The sequence below is a fragment of the Pseudoliparis swirei genome, unplaced genomic scaffold (genome assembly GCF_029220125.1).
Source record: "Pseudoliparis swirei isolate HS2019 ecotype Mariana Trench unplaced genomic scaffold, NWPU_hadal_v1 hadal_28, whole genome shotgun sequence".
NCBI lineage: Eukaryota > Metazoa > Chordata > Actinopteri > Perciformes > Liparidae > Pseudoliparis > Pseudoliparis swirei.
The window spans coordinates 86,495-96,730 of record NW_026613264.1 but is presented as its reverse complement, the minus strand read 5'-3'; the positions used below and the strand labels follow the sequence as shown (position 1 = coordinate 96,730).

Genomic DNA, 10,236 nt, shown 5'->3' with positions numbered 1-10,236 from the left:
AAAACAAGAACATACAGCTTCGAGGCAGTAAAGTGATGAAAGCATCAGGTATTCATGAAAATATCATGAAACTTGTAATTCTTGTGTCCTGAGACACATAATATGGGGGGAAATCAAAAGAATCTGTATTCTTTAGGAAAATCCACTGTTGGTCTCTGTGCAGGCTGGAAATCAGTTTAAGTTAGTGGTTATCTTTCAAATGACGTTGAGACTGGTTGACTTCCAGGCTGCTTTGGAATAAGGATAACTCTGAGGCAGCCACCTGTCTTTGGATAACTCTGAGGCATCATAGGTAGTGTTGACTGCCAGGCTGCCTAGTAGTTGGTATACAGTTTAACTCACAGGCATCCAGTTGGTTTTAAATACCTGTAAGGCATCTAGACGGACAGATTAAGAGGGGCTGACTCCCAGGCTGCTTACTAACATTAGTTAACTCTGAGGCAGCCAATTGGCTTTGGATGCCTGTGAGGCACTTGACGTTGAGACTGGTTGACTTCCAGGCTACTTTGGAATAAGGATAACTCTGAGGCAGCCACCTGTCTTTGGATAACTCTGAGGCATCTGACTGTCCGGCTGCTTTCTAACACTGTTTAACACAGGCAGCCTGTTGTCTTAACATAATTGTCCAGTATCTATCTTTGCTGAAGATTGCACATCTGCCAGACTGCTCTGTAATTTTGGCCAAATTAAAAGCAGTCACCTGGTTTTAGATAACTGCGGGGCGTCTCCAGGGATGTTGTCTTTCAGGTTGTCTTTTAGTGGTTGTCTTTCAGGGAGATTACTAATAGTTTACTCAAGGGCAGATGGTGATTATAAGAACTTTTGTTGAAAATAACTTTATTTCTTACAGGCTAATAGGCTTTATAATAGACTACAGGTGACTTTGTGACAGCCAGTGGAGAGGAATCTAGGCATGGTGGATTAACGTTGTGCTCCAGACTGCTTAATGTAGCCTATAGTTCAGGTCATCACAAGATAAAATAGTTTATGTGTGTCTCAGGGAGTCATAGGCTTATGTTTTCATACTTGTCCCCCATTCAGGCAATGGAGAAGCATTGGCTGAAGTCAATTGAAGATGGCTTAAAGAAGGAAAGGGACCCTAGAATCAAGCGATCCTTTGAAAATCTTGAAGAGAATATTCCTGAGGATGTTTTCATGAGGAATCGCCTTGATAGGATAAATGAAATGGAGAAAGGAAGATTCCTTAAAAAAAAAAAAGACCAAATGTCATTCAGTGGAGGTGTGAGCGATCCCACCATGCAACCGGATCGTCAACAGGAGATCCAATGAAGACAAATTCCAATGAAGATTAAATTCTGCCATCCTTAGTGCTTAGTAAACTAAGCTGTTTGCGTGTGAAATTTTATTTTTCCCATTTTCACATTATTCTGTACCAACTTGGTTACTGTGTTTATGAGGGTTGTACTTGGCCTTTATTTTCAATAAGGAATACGTCACACCCCATCAGTCATGTCTCCTCCATCATGTGTGTGTCCTCTGACGATAATTTTTTTTTTAATAATTAATGTAAGTTGGGGTTTCATTAACTTGTAACACTCTACTGGAATAAACCCTTATGTGAAGCTGTAGAAATTAGTGTTGAAATATTGTGTTACCATGACTATTTGCCTTAATCCACATGCCTAACATGTCGGATCTCTAATTTACACCATGCGATTTCAGGCCCAGCTAGCTAAATTATCAGACTAGTTAAATCAAGATGCCAAGTTCAATACACTTCCAATTCACGACACATACACAGTGATGTAGAACATCAAGTTATTTAATTAATTAACATTACAAACAACAGAAAAAAAATTGTTAATTGTTAATATTTACAATGTGTGTGTCAACACACTTTTTAAAAACATCCACCACCACCTCTACCATTCCAGGCCCCAAGGTCTGCGTTAGGAGACCAAATTGCTCATTTGACCTCACCTGGTTGGCGAGGTGCTGGAGCTGTTGTCTGGAGGAAAAGATAAAAACATAAATTCAGGATAAATAATGTCTATTATACCTGTCAGAGCCCAGATATAGGATGTGGAATATTGCAAATTACTTGAACTCCGTGGCTCTCCCTGTGGCCACAGTGGGGTCTGATGCCGGCAGCATGGCCACTTCTTTAAACTCGATGGTCCTGGCAGCCAGAGCACCGACAGAGGAGCATAGGTCCTTGGCTTCGCCTTAACAAAAATGGGAAAGACATATCATGACACGAACACAGTATTAAATTCAGATTTGATGCACATACCAATGTGACAATGACACACTTATTGACACTGGGGTGTAATAGTTTGGAGCTGGCTTTTCTGAAGTTCTCACACAACCACAATCATCACTGTGTTTTACTCACATAGCCATTCTTGGAATAAGGGTCACTGAGGTAAGGCCACGATACCTTTGGCATACATTTCCTTCAACTCTCTGGGTGGTGATGTACTGCAAGATTAAATAAGACATAATTTTTTTTAGTCATATTTCCAGGATTTAATGACAGATTGAGAACACAAGGGCCAACTAAAAACAATTAGTAAGTTACCCATTTTTGTCTTATGTCAGCTGCTAGAATGTTCACCATTTTACTTCTGCTTTCATCCATCAAGGACATGGTTCGGTTGTATTCATTTATTATCAGTTCCCCACCAGATTTCTTGGTAAGAATGGATTCCACCAACTTAAACACAAAGAAAAACTGTTAGGAGTATATCCATTAAAATTCATAGTTGACTTGAAGTCACTAGGAGAACCAAATCCACAAAAAGAAAAATTAGGGACTTCTGTACATTCCATTCTGTACATTAGTAAGCATTCATTATTTAAAATTAGTTTTTTGATAACACTATTTTGTTATACTTTGAGATGCCATCTTATGTACAAGAGACCCTAAATGATATGATTAGAAGGCTCTTGTGGATTTGAGTTTCCAGATGCTTTGAAGCCACAATTCCACAGCTTTAAATGCTGGAAATAAATAAACAACTTCAACAATGTCACCATGTAATGTAAAATCTCAATTATGCAATATTAATCAGGAACAGATTTCAATGTGTCACAACAAATTTATTGCCGTTTGTGCGTCAACTCTCACCTGCTTAGCCTCTGTATCCAGCCTCTGGCGTCTTCCAGAAGGGCTTTCAGAAAGGATCATTGTATCCTGCGAGTCTGAGGAAACCAGGGCTGATGGTTGGGACTGCTCCCAAGACGTTGCACCGGAGACAGATTCTAGCCATGATTGAAGAAGAAAGAGGGAGATTAAAAACATTAAATGCACACTACCCACAAATGTTTCCCTTTATCCATTGAACAACTTAGCTTCACATGACAAATGACTCACTTACCCATTATATAATATGCATTACAAATGTAACAAACCTGTGTCATATTTGATGGTTAGCACCCCAGTTGATGGATCCTTCACTACGTCCTCAAACACATAGTCATCCAACTCAGTTCCCGTACCGTCAACAACTTTCACCCCTTCGGTTATGGCTGGGACACCAAACTTTGCAAATGCTAGAATCATAAAGGTAATTAGATATGGAACATTAGTTTATTACTCACCAATACTTGTTGAATTTGTATTATTACCTTTAAAATAAAGGCTTTAATAAAAAAACACAAGTGAAATAAAATGCTTGAAGATTAAATTGATCCCCAACCAATTTGATACATTTATTAGCCTTTTAAAAAAGATCCCAAAAGGTTACTTTTCTTAATTTTAGCATTCATATCACAGTACACTGAATATATTTAGGTTGGGAGTAAAATAACTTTTGAGGATGTACTTTTAGGCTTTAGGAAACACTGATCCCCCCCACTTAAAAATATAACTATTAAATCTAGAAAATAATCATTAATTTTACCACTAATAGCGTCTTACATTGTGCATCAATAGTTATGGGGTTAGGGAAGAAGAAACATAGAAAACGTGAATTAATATACACACATAATACAATTTTAAATATAGAGGACTTTAAATGTAGCATAACCTTCTGGATATTCCAGTGTTGGAGTTGGACAGCAACACACCACCTGGACGGTACTCACTGGGAAAAACTGCGGTAGACTTTTACTTTAAATCTATAAAGCGTTTATTCAAAATCAAGATACAAATAGACAATCATGCGCATGGACCCCAATCCAGAGCTGTGACCAAATGCCCCAGCGCTGGAGAAAGGATGCTGGTCAGAGCGCGCGGCCATTGAAATAGTCAACAGGGACAGTTCTGATTGGTCAGGAGGAAAAGAGGGTGGTGTCTTCTCATTGGTTCTTGTTCCTCTGCTTCCGCCATTGTCGCTCCTTCATTTGTTATTGTGGCCAGCCAATTAATTCATATGTTTGTAGAGAAGTGTGACACAGGAAGAAGTAAGTAATTTATTTTCCAGAGAGTTGATTTACTTGGTTCCTCTCTTTGAAGCCGGCTTCCGGGGCCTTATCTGTGCAGGAATGGGGCCTGGATCTTCTCAGAAGGTCGTTCAAATAAAGGGCCTCTTCACAGGTGAGAGTAGATGAGTGTGAGAGGGGTCAATGAGGGGCCATAAATGACTAAAGGAGCATAATGGCCACATCCGGACCCTTCCTTATCTATCTGCTCGGTGAGGTAAGTACTGTGATTGCTCTTTCTCACCTATGAGTATACTGAGCTTCTTTGTCGGTGACCACTTCTAAGATATAGTGATGCGGGGGACGGGGGGGGGGGGGGGGTGTGCATAAAACTTCCTTAGAGAATGTCACCGTTATCTTCATTCTCTAGATCAGTTCAGGCGCCAGAGCGCCCCATTAAAGATGTTACCCTTCCTCCAGTCTTCTCCATCTTTACACATAAGCTTTATGCACATAACATTAGGGGTAAGCCAAGGAAAAGTATATATTCTTTACACCAGTATATCAATTTTAAATAACAACAGTATATTACTATTACAACTTAAGTCTCTGTGAAATGTCTTACCTGCAGCCAAAAACTCCGTCAGGTTGGGTCCGTTATTCGGCCAAATGTTTGGACACCCCCGAGTTTCGCCTTCAGTAGCATGGCCCCTGTAAAGAGTAGCAGCACATTGCAGTTAAAAGTCTCTGTAGTTACACCCCGCGCACACCGTTAGCTTGTTGACGTTACAGCAGAAAGCAGCAGGAGGAGCCGTTTTAGGGCTCGATCACACCAGACGCGACTCTAAAAAACGCAGCCGCACCAAAAACACCTAGGCAAAAATACACCGGGCAAAACAGCGCAGTGCACCTGTGGAACGGACCTGCGTGCGCAACCAACCGTTAATTTTGGGTTCAAGATATTTAAAATATGAAAGTCGCGCCGTACCATAGGGAATCAATGGTTTGGCGGGCGACGCGTTTTTGAGAGGCGCGTCTGGTGTGATCGAGCCCAGTAACACACGTCCTGCTCCTCTCGCTCTCAACGCGGGTCTCTGTTCGCTGTTGGAGATGGAGATGGCGCGGCTGTGTCCAGTCGCCGTCGCGGCAGCTCCGCGGAGATTGTGCGCTCTTTTAGTTTTTGTGTTTATTTTAATATTTTCTTTGCCACAAACACATCGGCACTAACAACATCGACCGCAGCACACTTTTGGACATAAACTTTGCGCAAAACAAGGGTTTTGTCCACTTTTTCCATCGATCCAGCGTGGCGGCAGAGATCGTGCGAGCGAACCACAACAACAGCAGTGGAGCCGCTACTACGGGAGACGAAAACATCGAGGGAAACGGAGCGAATTCGAACAGACTGAGAGTTCAAGCCACCGTCCACCTTTGCCCAGCATCCTTCTTGCTAACGCCCAGTCTCTGGAAAATAAGATGGATGATTTTAGGCAAGGATCAGATTCCAACGGGACATGCGGATTGTAACATCTTTGTCTGACGGAAACTTGGCTGACCTTCGCTGGTGCCGGATCGAGTCATATGTCCAACCGAGTCCTTCTCTGTTTTCCGTGCAGACAGAACGGAAGAGTCTGGTAAATCTAAGGGTGGAGGGGTCTGCTTCATGACAAACAACATGTGGTGCGACCCCAAGAACATTAAGACTCTTTCTCGTTCCTGCTCGCCGAACCTGGAACATCTGACGATCTCATGCCGTCCATTCTACCTTCCCGGAGTTCAGCTCGGTCATCACCACAGCCGCCTACATTCCACCACAAGCGGACACCGACGTAGCACTATCGGACCTACATGATGTGTTATGTCGGCATCAGAACAAGTATCCCGACGCCGCTGTGGTGGTGGCTGGGGACTTTAACAAGGCAAACCTAAAAAAAGTCATGCCGAACTTTCACCTGCACATTACGTGTGCTACCAGAGGAAAGAACGTTGGACCACTGCTATACGCCATTCAAGAGAGGCTACAAGGCTGTCTCTCTCCCTCCGTTAGGGAAATCAGACCATGCCGCCATTTTTCTGCTTCCGAGTATAAACAAAGGATCGCGGGAAGCGGTAGTGACGAGGAACGAATGCGGTGGTCTGACCAATCAGAGGCTGAGCTACAGGACGCTCTGAGTATCGTTGACTGGGACATGATCCAATCCAGTTCCAGTGACGCCAGCGAGTTTATGGAAGTAGCAATGAGCCTCATAGCAACGCTTAACGGACACCATCGCTCCACGGTAAAAGTTAGGGTCTTTCCTAATCAAAAGCCGTGGGTTGATGGATCCATCCGTGAAGCTGTGAACGCCTGTACTGCCTATAACTCGGTCTTGTATCCGGCAACATGGACGAGTACAAGGCAGCGGTCTATGGACTTAGGAGGCGGTGAAGGACGCCAAAAGAAGGTACCGAGACAGAGTGGAATCACAGATGGAGCAGCGCGACACCAGGCGCCTATGGCAGGGGCTACGGACTATCACAAACTACCAGAGCAGACCCCGCAATGGTGAGTGCCGACGCATCCCTAGCGGACGACCTGAACTCATTTTATGCACGGTTTGAGGCTAGCAACAACAGCGCTAGCTCGCCTAACAACAACACCGTTAGCGAGCGGTGAGTTCTACCGCTGGGATGAACACACACTCTGTGACCGAGCACAGTGTGAGGAGGGCTCTGTTGAGGGTGAACACCAGGAAAGCTGCAGGTCCAGATGGCATATCTGGGCAGTACTGAAGACCTGTGCTAACCAGCTAGCTCCAGTGTTCACCACAATATTCAACCTCCCTGGCTGAGTCCGAGGTCCCCGCCTGCTTCAAGAGATCCACTATTGTCCCTGTGCCCAAGAATGCTTCTCCAGCATGTATGAATGACTACCGACCGGTGGCCTCACCTCGGTGGTCATGAAATGCTTTGAGAGGCTGATAAAGGACTACATCTGCCTTCCTCCTTCCTCCATGGACCCGCTGCAGTTTGCTTATCGCCCAAACAGATCCACAGATGATGCTGTCTCCCAGGTACTGCACACCACACTCTCTCATCTGGACAGCCAGAGGGGGGGCTATGTGAGACTACTGTTCATTGATTATAGTTCAGCTTTCAACACCATAGTCCCTCCAGACTGGCCGGCAAGCTGATTGAGCTGGGACTGAACACCCCTGTGTGCTTGGATCCTGGACTTCCTGACCGCCAGGCCACAGGTGGTCAGGGTGGGCAGACACCTCCAAATCCCTCACCCTGAACACAGGATCCCCAGGGTTGCGTCCTCAGCCCCTACTGTACTCCTGTACACACATGACTGTGGCCAGGTTCATTCAACTCATCATCATCAGTTCGGATGACACAGTGTGGTGGCCAGCCAATTAATTCATATGTTTGTAGAGAAGTGTGACACAGGAAGAAGTAAGTAATTTATTTTCCAGAGAGTTGATTTACAGCCTCTCTTGAAGCCGTTCCGGGCCTTATCTGTGCAGGAATGGGGCCTGGATCTTCTCAGAAGGTCGTTCAAATAAAGGGCCTCTTCACAGGTGAGTGTAGATGAGTGTGAGAGGGGTCAATGAGGGCCATAAATGACTAAAGGAGCATAATGGCCACATCCGGACCCTTCCTTAGGATCTGCTGGTGAGGTAAGTACTGTGATTGCTCTCTCACCTATGAGTATACTGAGCTTCTTGTCGGTGACCACTTCTAAGATATAGTGATGCGGGGACGGTGTGCATAAAGTTCCTTAGAGAATGTCAGTTATCTTCATTCTCTAGATCAGTTCAGTAGAGCGCCCTTAAAGATGTTACAGCCTTCCTCCAGTCTTCTCCATCTTACACATAAGCTTTATGCACATAACATTAGGGTGAGCCAAGGAAAGTATATATTCTTTACACCAGTATATCTTTTAAATAACAACAGTATATTACTATTACAACTTAAGTCTCTGTGAAATGTCTTACCTGCAGGAAAAACTCTGTCAGGTTGGGTCCGTTATTCGCCAAATGTTTGGACAGACTGTTTCAGCCTTCAGTAGCATGGCCCCGTAGTAGCAGCACATTGCAGTTAAAGTCTCTGAGTTACACCCAGCACCGTTAGCTTGTTGACGTTACAGCAGGCCAGCAGGAGGAGCCGTTGTGAACTCGATCACCAGGACCGACTCTAAAAGACCCACCAAAACACCTAGGCAAACACACACGGGCAAAACACACAGTGCACCTGTACACACCTGCGTGCGCAACCAACCGTTAATTTTGGGTTCAAGATATTTAGTAAATATGAAAGTCGCGCCGCACATAGGGAATCAATGGTGAGCGGGCCACTTTCGTTTTGCAGAGCGTCTGGTGTGATCGAGCCCAGTAACACACGTCCTGCTCCTCTCGCTCTCAACGCGGGTCTCTGACGTAGGACTGTGCGCCGTTAGCTAGTCTGTAATAGTAGCTGCTAGCTTCAATGCTTCCCTCGTGCTTTAGCTTGAGTCATGATGTTGTTCTGAACGAGTCAAATAGAGGCGTGGCTGCGAGTTTCAGCAGACCTGAGATCAGCTAACTTAAATCAACAGATGACTGCATAAAATAGATAAATATAAATGTAACCGATTCAAATGTCCTCTTAAAGTCGACCGTGCGGCTGCAAGAATACAATATCAGTAGCGAGCTAACTTAAGTACTTGAGTAGCTAGTAGTTTCATATCACGTTGTACGTAGGCTTTCCAGCCCGCACAAACGCAGCCAGGGATAATTAGTTACGCTAACATTAGCTAATTTACCGTACTCCCAACACATAGTTTTAGCTATTTCATCGTCCTCACAGGCTTTATAAAGACTACAAAATAATCACCCCTCCACACTGTATTAACAGCTCGTCGTACTGTCGAGTTTAAGTTAACTAACATTAGCTTGTTAGTCTTAATTTGTTGAACGTTGACCACTAGTTCCCAACTCGGTCATGTTAGCCCATTGTAATTTGTCATTTTAAAATGCAAAGACAGCTGGAATAAGGCGAGCCAACATTATTAAGGTATTCTAAATGTTTGCCCCTGTTGAAATGCCAAAATACTGTCTTTAATAGGTGACTAAAAGACACTTACCGCAGTCGGTCGACGTTAGGAAAAGCGAGCTGAGAAAAATCCGTTAGAGCTGTTAGAAATGAGGTGAGGAGAGAGGCGTGGCTTCTCAGAGTACTTCTGACACCACTGTTTAAACTCCGTAAATGAACACCAACACCAGGGGGCATCTTACTCAAGCTGTTGTTGAAATAACTCTGAAAGAGTCAATGGACTTTGACACTGCATATTTAACACTGTGGATTTTACTGTGTAGTTGCAGAGATGCAGGGTGTCAGATAGCATGACTTGTTTTCTTAACCTTACCAAACATTGTTATGACCCACTAAACAATGTGACAGCAATATTTACAATTTGTGATGCTGCCAATGAATGTTATTGTACATCACTCTTTCCATCCTCGTGATTGGTCAGTGGCCAATGTTGAAATGTGTTCAGGCAGCCAGAAAGCAAAACAGGTTTATCCTTAACTTCTGAGGTAAATTAGATGGCATAGACATTATATAAATAAGTTCGAGGGCGGCATTAAGTATAATATTGAAAGCTTTCATCGCCACCACTGTATGAACTCAGCATTTCCCCCATTAAAAGGACACCTCACTTGTCAACTAACTATTAACCTAGTTACTACTTACTAACTCAAATAAAAACTAGCTATTAACAAACACACATGTTGGTAATAAACTATGAACTAACTATACATTTACTATGTAACTATTGACTTACTAACCATTTACTATCTATTAACTCATTAATCAACAAACTAATTTACTATTAACTTACTGATAACTTATTCGGTACTCTGTGTCATTTTGTCAAGAAGATAA

At 43.5% G+C, this 10,236-nt stretch overlaps 1 long non-coding RNA gene across 3 annotated transcripts; it reads right to left on the bottom strand.

Annotated features, from left to right (window-relative positions):
• Positions 1 to 1,840: 1,840 nt before the first annotated feature.
• On the bottom strand, positions 1,841 to 9,511 carry LOC130191202 (uncharacterized). Of its 3 annotated transcripts, none has more exons than XR_008831137.1 (6): positions 9,434 to 9,511; positions 3,376 to 3,516; positions 2,579 to 3,225; positions 2,357 to 2,442; positions 2,063 to 2,186; positions 1,841 to 1,969 (listed from the first exon to the last, which is right to left on the bottom strand). It is a non-coding gene; the product is annotated as an uncharacterized LOC130191202 (long non-coding RNA). The 3 variants fall into 3 exon arrangements; XR_008831138.1 differs by lacking the exon at positions 9,434 to 9,511 and having other exon boundaries at positions 1,842 to 1,969; positions 2,579 to 2,677; positions 3,092 to 3,225; positions 3,376 to 3,923; XR_008831136.1 differs by lacking the exon at positions 9,434 to 9,511 and having other exon boundaries at positions 3,376 to 3,923.
• Between the last annotated feature and the right edge of the window lie 725 nt (positions 9,512 to 10,236).